General features: G+C 54.6%; 1 long non-coding RNA gene across 1 annotated transcript; it reads left to right on the top strand.

Moving 5' to 3' along the window:
- Positions 1 to 1501: 1501 nt before the first annotated feature.
- LOC120874143 lies at positions 1502 to 7746 on the top strand. The gene is made up of 3 exons (XR_005723595.1): positions 1502 to 1638; positions 1732 to 1897; positions 6650 to 7746. It is a non-coding gene; the product is annotated as an uncharacterized LOC120874143 (long non-coding RNA).
- The last annotated feature ends 337 nt before the right edge of the window (positions 7747 to 8083 follow it).

Below are 8083 nucleotides of genomic sequence, written 5' to 3'. Positions count from 1 at the left end.
GGTGGGTCACCTGATGAGGTGGCTGCTCACACTGGGCGGGTCAGGAGAGAGGATGGGAGCAAGGGTCGTGGAACACGTGAGTGGGCAGGACGGACCCCTGACTGCCGACCTGACTCCCCATTCCTTGGACTGCAAGGAGCTCAAACCAGTTCATCCCAAAGGAAATCAACCCTGAATATTCATCAGAAGGACTGACACTGAAGCTGAAGCTCCAATGTTCTGGCCACCTGATGCAACAAACTGACTCATTGGAAAAGACCCTGATTCTGGGAAGGATTGAGGGCAGTCGGAGAAGGGGGCGACAGAGGACGAGATGGTTGGATGGCATCACTGATTCAATGGACATGAGTTTGAGCAAGCTCTGGAAGATAGTGAAAGACAGGGAAGCCTGGCATGCTGCAGTCCAAGGGGTCGCAAAGAGCTGGACACAACAGAGCGACTGAACAGCAACAATGTTAATTTAGTAGGATTTCTCTAAGGACTCAGGGAGATGGCATTTGCAAACGGCCATGGACAGCTGGCCCCGCCCCTACAGCTGGCCCCACCCCAAGCCATCAGGCCTGGGCTCACCTGTGGGTGGCTGAGGCCCCGCCCTCCTTCAGGCCCCAGTCCCAGCAGGTGACTGCCGAGCCTCCAGGGTGCCAGCCCTGGGAGCGTGGGAACTTCCTGCTACCCTGTTTGTCTTGGGCTGCTTGGGAAGGGCTGCCACCCTCCGTCAGCTCCAGTGCACTCCTGCCAGGTCGCCCAGCGTGAAAGGGAGGAATTGTTCCCGCGACCTTTGCTTTCCTTGTCAAAGGTGCTTTCGGCAAGTACCGCCCCCCACCCTTCCCTAAAGACCAGGCCAGCCTCGTTCCCGCTGCCACAGGGGCAGAAGGAACCACCTGGGACGTCGAGGGGAACCTGCAACCTCGTCCCTTGCTGGCAAGTGTGAGACCCTGTGCCCCTCTGTCCCCACCCCTGAGCCAGCAGCCGTCCCGTGCCCATTTCTTACCCCAATATCACTCCACCACTTACCTGGTCCCCATTCCTCTGTGCCCCCAGCACCCAGCATAGGACCCAGCCCAGGGTCAGAGGCTCTGGCATTCTGGCTCAATCAAGCTCCCCAGCCCAAAGAGACACCCCCACCCACCTCGAGCGAGGCACCCCCTCCTGCCTGCCCCCGCCCCGCCTTGCCCTGAGCGGGCGTTCCCAGTGCTGGCCTCTGCGGGTGGGCCACCGGTCGGTCCTCCACCAAGCCTGTATCACTCAGCCTCAGCCTCCTCCTCCCCCCGGTGATGTGGCCAGCCCACTGTCCCTGCTCTGGCGTGGCTGGTGGCCCCAGGGCGCAACCCTGGCAGCCCTGGCGCCGTAGGTAGGTCAGCCCTGCGGTGGCTGCAGCCAGCAGCACAGCTGGGGTTAAGGGCAGTCTCGGATCACGGAGGCCCCGTTTCCGATTTTCCAGAAGATGCTGATTATTAATGATCATTGTTCTTTCCTTCTGGGGCATGAAAAAGCAGGTTCAGCTCACAACCGGAAAAGCAGCGGGTCAAGGTTCCCAGAGTATGAAATGTCAGCCCCTGGCAGCAATGACATTCACCCAGAGGCACTAAAAATAGACGCAATACAGAAGCACCAGGTCTCCGGAGGCTGGAGAATGAGGTGAACTCAGGGCAGAAACGACACTCACTGATTACGTGTGTGGCTGCATGCAAGGGTTTTACTGGGTTTTGTTTTGTTTTGTTTTTCCTTAAGAGACAACCAGAAACTGAACTTGAGAAGGGTCAGCCCAGAAGGACCTTGCTTTTTCATGTATGACCTTGCTGTATGTAAAATGCAGATAGAAACAGAAGCTGCAGCGAGATGTGACCCCAGGCAAGTGTGGGGTTTGGCAGAACTCACGCCTTCTTGGCCCAAGAAGGTAGAGTATTTGTTGTCCTTCCCAGCGATGAGGGACGGGCTACGGTAGCCTGACTGAGGCCAGCAGAGTCCAAGAGGATGTCTGTGATGACAGAAATATTCTGTGTCTGCTCCGGCCAACAGGGAGTTGCTAGCCCTGTGGAGGCATTGAGCCCTTGAGATGTGACTACTGCCTTTCAGCAATAGAATCATTCATTTGATTTCACTTGATTGGATTTAGATTTAAATAGCCATGTTTAAATGGTGGCTGGTGGCTACCATTTGGGGCAGCATGGTTTTGGGCCCTAGGAGGAGAGCTGCAGCTGATTAGCAATGTCCCAGGACTTCCCAGGTGGCTCAGTGGTCAAAAACCAATCCACTTGCAATGTGGGAGACGAGGGTTCGATCCCTGAGTCGGGAAGATCCCCTGGAGAAGGAAATGGCAACCCGCTCCAGTATTCTTGCCTGGGAAATCTCACAGACAGAGGAGCCTGGCGGGCTGCAGTCCATGGGGTCACAGAGTCATGGACACAAACAGGCACACACGCACGTGATGATAGCCATATTTAAATGGTGGCTGGTGGCTACTATTTGGGGCAGCGTGGTATTAAGCTCTAAGAGAAGGAGAGCTGTAATTGATTAGCAATGTCTAGCAGGGACACGGGATTAGGAGGTAAGATATGAGCGCTGCGTCACCGAATGACCAAGGGAACTGGTGTGACCTATGTGACCTGGGGTCCAAGTCGTCGATTCTGGCGCCTGCGTAGTTTTCACGTTGGTGGTTTTTATGATTGGCTGCACTGGGTCTTTGTTGCGGTACACGGGCTCGTCGTGGTGGCGCTCGGGCCTCTGTGGTCGCGGAGCCCCGCTCAGCAGCTGCAGCATGCTGGCGTCTCTGTTGTGGTGTGGGGGCTCAGTGTCCCTGCAACATGTGGGATCTTAGTTCCCTGAGCAGGAATCGAACCCATGTCTTCTGCATTGGAAGGTAGGTTCTTCACCATTGGACCACTAGGGAAGTCCCCCCACGTTTAGAAGAAAAAACACCTGTGAAGTTTTCTAACCACATCCCTCCCCCCGCCCATCCTTTAGTCTCCCAGTCTTTACTCCAGGCAGCTGCCAGTCTCCTGGCTGGTTTCTGTCCCTGTGGGATCATTTCTAATCCATTCTCCACGCAGCAGCCAAAAGCATCCTTCCAAAATACTAATCCAATAGTGTTCCACCCTGCTCAAAACACTTCCTTAGTCACCACGGCCATCAAGACCCTTCCCCACCACGCCTCTCTTGTCCTGGCCTCTTCCATTCTTCTCCATTTCTGCCCCACTAATGCTGGCTGGGTCCCTTTCTACTCCACTGCCCAGGAAGCCCCAAGGACCAGGGCCAGCTCTTGCCGCATCTTGGCAGCCCCTGCCCAAATCACAGGACGTGAGTACCTCCTGCAGAAGGCTCACGTGATTCCAGGAAAGCCGATGCAAACTTTCTTATTGTGCCTGCAAAATAGGAAGACAAGTACCATTATTGCTCTGTTTCGTAGATGAGGAAGCTGAAGCTCACAGAGGGGAAAGGTTTGGCCAAGGACAGGAGTAGAAATGACGGATGTGAGACCCAGCCCTGGGTAGGCATCATGCTCAAACTTGGCTTTCTGCACAGAGCACTCTGCTTCAGCACTATGACTGTGCTGAGATTGGAAACCAGGTCACAAGACTCAAGCCCAGTATTTCTTCCACTAACTCAAACCTGTTAGGTGAAAGAAGGGATGGATGGATGAATCGGTAGATGAATGATGGATGGATGGATAATGGATGACAGATGGATGGATGGACGCAAGGATGGATGGATGGATGTGTTGATGGATGATGGATGACGGATGGATGATGGATGAACGGTTAATGGATAGATGAATGGTGTATGGTGGGTGGAAGCATGGCTGGATGCATGCATGTACCATGAATGAATGAAAAGTCCACAAAACATGGTAAGAAGTGAAGTAAAAGGTCATGACTAGGGAAGTGGGTGAGATAAAGGTCTGCCTCTTTCTTAACCATTTTCCAGGTTTATCAGAAAACCAGGTCATGCAAAAAATCCTTTGAGACGTTTGTTTTTAAAGAGACAAAGTAAACGGTAAGCCCTATGTGCGTATCAAGAAAGCCCCGGGCTGTGCCAGGGCCTGCTTCCTTCTCTCCTCCTCCCCTGCCACCACCCCCTCCTCCCCTGCCAGCTTGCTGAGCTCCTCCCCAGCACCACTTTCCCATGGGAAGGCTGAGAAACAATAGCAATTTCTTCTGAATGAAGCTCTTCCCTGAGCCAAAGAGTAAACAGGAGTCAGGGAAGAGCCGCCTGTGCGTAGCTGCCCCGCGGAGATTACGTAACCGGGACATACCTGGGAGAGGCGCTGATCCAGGGGATTTTTATCAGAGGTGGGAGAAGGCAGGTCACACCCAGCGCAGAAACGGCTGTGCAGATACCTGGCCCCTCTGGGAACTGAAGCCGCGGTGTCCGGGAGGAAGCATCCCTTTCCAGGGGTGTTCTCACACTAAGATAGGTCCCTGTATGATCTGATCGTTTTGTTTCATCTTTGCAACAGCGCTCCGGGGTGGGCACGGTTACAGGCCCTTTTCTAGGTGATAAAGATAGAAATGAGACACAAACAGGTGCCGGCTGCAGCCAGTCACAGAGCTGGGCTCTGCGCCGTCTGACTCCAGGGCCTGCGGAGTCAGCTCCCGCCTCTGCTTTCTCTACAGCTCTCCTCTCCGTCCCTCCCACTGAGTCTTGTGTCCATTTGCTCTTTCCATTTTCCAGCCAGCCAGCCACCCCTCAGTCCCCAGAGGTTTTTCTGTCCCTCAGGACTAGGCCTGCATCAGGAGAGGAGCCAGACAGAAGTGGGGACACCCACTGCCCTCGGAAGTCTCACCTTCTGAGATGCGTCGGGTCCATCTGCAGTATGACCTTATCACTTCTATGTGCGGGACCCTCTCTGTGCGTGAGGGACATGGAAGGAGATTTGTAGTGTTTTCTTGCCTAATCTGCCAAACGATTTCTGGGATTGCTCTCCCCTTTGGCAGAAGAAGAGTCTGAGGTCCACAGAGCCTCAGGAGCCTTACCATGGAGACCTGGGTTCTCAGAAGGGCAGCCTGAGTTGGCTTCGGCAGAGCACCCAGGGGGTCCTCAAGCAGAAGAGGAAAGAGTGGGTACACCTCTGGCACAGAGCCGTGATATCAAGGGGAGGTGGTGGAAAGATGGGGTCCCTCATAGCCTGGTTGCCTCACTCGACTCAGAGGCTGCCGGCCTCAGAGCTCCCAGGGTGGGAGCTGGAGAAGACCCCAGGGACAAGCGAGCCGAGCCTGGCCAGGCCGAGCACACGCAGCCCAGAGCAGGGGCCTCGGCGCTAGAGCATGGCTGAGTCAGACCAACCCTTCTCTTGAACCAGCATCTCACCTCTCTGAGGGTCATCAGCCCCGTCCATAGAGTGGGGACAGGGGAGGACCCATGAGAGCCCGTGGCAATGCCCGCTGGATGCCGGCGAGCCGTAGGCGCGTGTGTACCTCTGGAGGAGCTATGCGGGGAGGAGGGAGCCTGCAGGCAGGCGAGGCCTTGGGCCTGACACCCCTGCCGCCAGGGCCATCTGGGGCTCCTGGGCCAAAGCAGCAACCCCAGGAGCGGGCCCCAGGGTACAAGTTTCATCATGCAGGAGGCCTCCCTCTCCTGCAGTGCCCGGGGGCTGCCAAACACCCCGCTGCCATTACGTAAGCCGCCTACACCACCACGCAGACCAGCCGTGTTAGCGTGTAACTAGATTCCTGCATTTACCTTCCACGGGGAAGGGACAGGCCTGCCCAGTAGTGCGGGCAGAGATGAGCTCAGAGGCCTTGGCCTTGACTGCTGCTGCACATCCGTGCCTGGCCGCTGGGCTGGAGTGGGGCAGGTCGGCAGGGGGCAGTGGGAAGCTACATCCTTGGAGTACGGGTCACACAGCTTCGGGTTGCCTGCTGGGGTTGCAGCGGTCAGCCTGGGCCAGGAGAAGCAGGGCTCCCCTGGCAGGCAGCTGCAGGACAGGCCCAGGTCACACCGAGGTGGCAGTCATCTGATGGCCCCGACGGCACCAAAGTCCTACCTGCTGTTGGCACCACTCAGCTTCACTGGGTAGACAGATGGCCATCTGAATAGGATGGCAAAGAGTTGGGAGACTAGAGGAACAAGACCTGGGCACAGCCTTGGATGCGACGGTCACTCCTCCAGGACACAAACTTTTATTAAGAGCCTATAACGCGCTGCACCCTCTGTTATCCACTGTGTGAGGACACGATAGGATGATGGACTACAAATCCAGGAGGGCCTCACCAGACGCTGGACGCCAGCACCGTGATCCTGGACTTCCCAGCCTCCAGAACTCTGAGAAATGAACGTTCAGAAGTCAACTCTGAATACTCATTGGAAGGACCGTTGCTAATGCTGAAGCTCCAATACTTTGGCCACCTGATGTGAAGAGCCGACTCATTGGAAAAGACCTTGATGCTGGGAAAGACTGGGGGGCGACAGAGGATGAAATGGTTGGAGGGCATCACCGACTCAATGGACGTGAACTTGAGCAACCTCCGGGAGATAGTGAAGGACAGGGAAGCTTAGGGTACTACAGTCCATGGGGTAGCAAAGAGTCTGAAACGACTGAGCAACTGAACAACAACATTCAAGGAAAATAACCTACTATGCACAGAATATCTTACATGTTTTTCTTTAATTTCCAGAACAACCTCAAAGTTCATATTCTTGTTTTACACAGGAAGAGACTGAGGCTCGGAGAGACGCGTGACTGACCCAAGAGCACACGACTAACGAGACGATGGACGTGGGATTTGAGCCAACGTCTATCTGACTGAGAACAGTCTCCAATATGTATGTGACCCTGGCGCCTCAGTGTTTTCAGCTGAGTAGGGAGAGTCATACAGTCCAAGCAATGACATCACCCTGTGCTTTGTGGCCAATGCAGCGACTTTGGGTGGCATTATCTGTTCATGGATATTCGGCTGGATCAAGGCGTCAGGTGGATGGACAGTGGGGCAGCTAGATAGATGGATACATGGTTGATAAATGACTGCCACATTCATAAGTCGGATGGGAAGACAGAGGGATGTATAGATGGTTGAATGGATGAATGGATGGATGGATAAACCTGTGAATGAGTGGGCCAGGAGATGGATGAATAGATGGGTAAATGAGCAACGAATGGATGGATGAGCCAATGGATGGTGGATGTGTGTCTGGATGCCTGGAATGAAGGACAGAAGTCTGGACAGAGAGATGGGTTTAAAGTTAGGTGAGTGAGGTGATGGATGGGTCCCTGCTGGCGGAACTCTAGCTGCACAAGAGACTTTCTCAAATACCCAGCACCCAGCCCAAGCTGAGGCTCAGCTCTGGGGTCCAGGTGCTTTCTGTGTAACCTTATGGAGCCAGTGCCCCTCTCCTGTGCCAACAGCCCTGTTGCAGGCAGAGGCGAGCCACCAGCCACTTTCCCTCCCAACTGGAGAAGCTGGAGGGAGAGCCCTGGGCTGCAGACACATCGGCAGCCTGTACACTCACCTGACGTGTCCTGGAAGGCCCTGCGCGTCTTGGGGATTCTATCACAGTGGGCAGCAGGACAGGAGTGAGAACCCAGGCAGGTGAGGCCCCCTTGTAGTTCCCGCTGCTACTGGTCACAGGTGAGGGGTCTCCAGACACACTGGCCAGGACCATCTCCAGGGCTCATCCAGCTTCAGCAAGTTGAGATTCCAGCCAAGAAAACCAAGTCCTGGCAGCTCACACTGAAAAGGCAGCTGGAGGAGAAAAGATCCTTAGTTTATCTGAGCTTCTAATCTTGCCCCATGGTTTCACTGAGTTAGACTTTATTTTCCTGGGCTCCAAAATCACAGCAGATGGTGACTGCAGCCATGGAAATAAAAGACGCTTACTCCTTGGAAGAAAAGTCATGACCAACCTAGAGAGCACATTATAAAGCAGAGACGTTGCTTTGCCAACAAAGCTCTGTCTAGTCAAAGCTATGATTTTCCCAGTAGTCATGTACAGATGTGAGAGTTGGACCATAAAGAAGGCTGAGCACTGAAGAACTGATGTTCCAACTGTGGTGTTGGAGAAGACTCTTGAGAGTCCCCTGGACTGCAAGGAGATCCAACCAGTCCATCCTAAAGGAAACCAACCCTGAATATTCATTGGAAGGACT

Source organism: Oryx dammah, unplaced genomic scaffold, assembly GCF_014754425.2.
Source record: "Oryx dammah isolate SB20612 unplaced genomic scaffold, SCBI_Odam_1.1 HiC_scaffold_15, whole genome shotgun sequence".
NCBI lineage: Eukaryota > Metazoa > Chordata > Mammalia > Artiodactyla > Bovidae > Oryx > Oryx dammah.
This window is presented reverse-complemented; position numbering and strand designations above follow the sequence as displayed.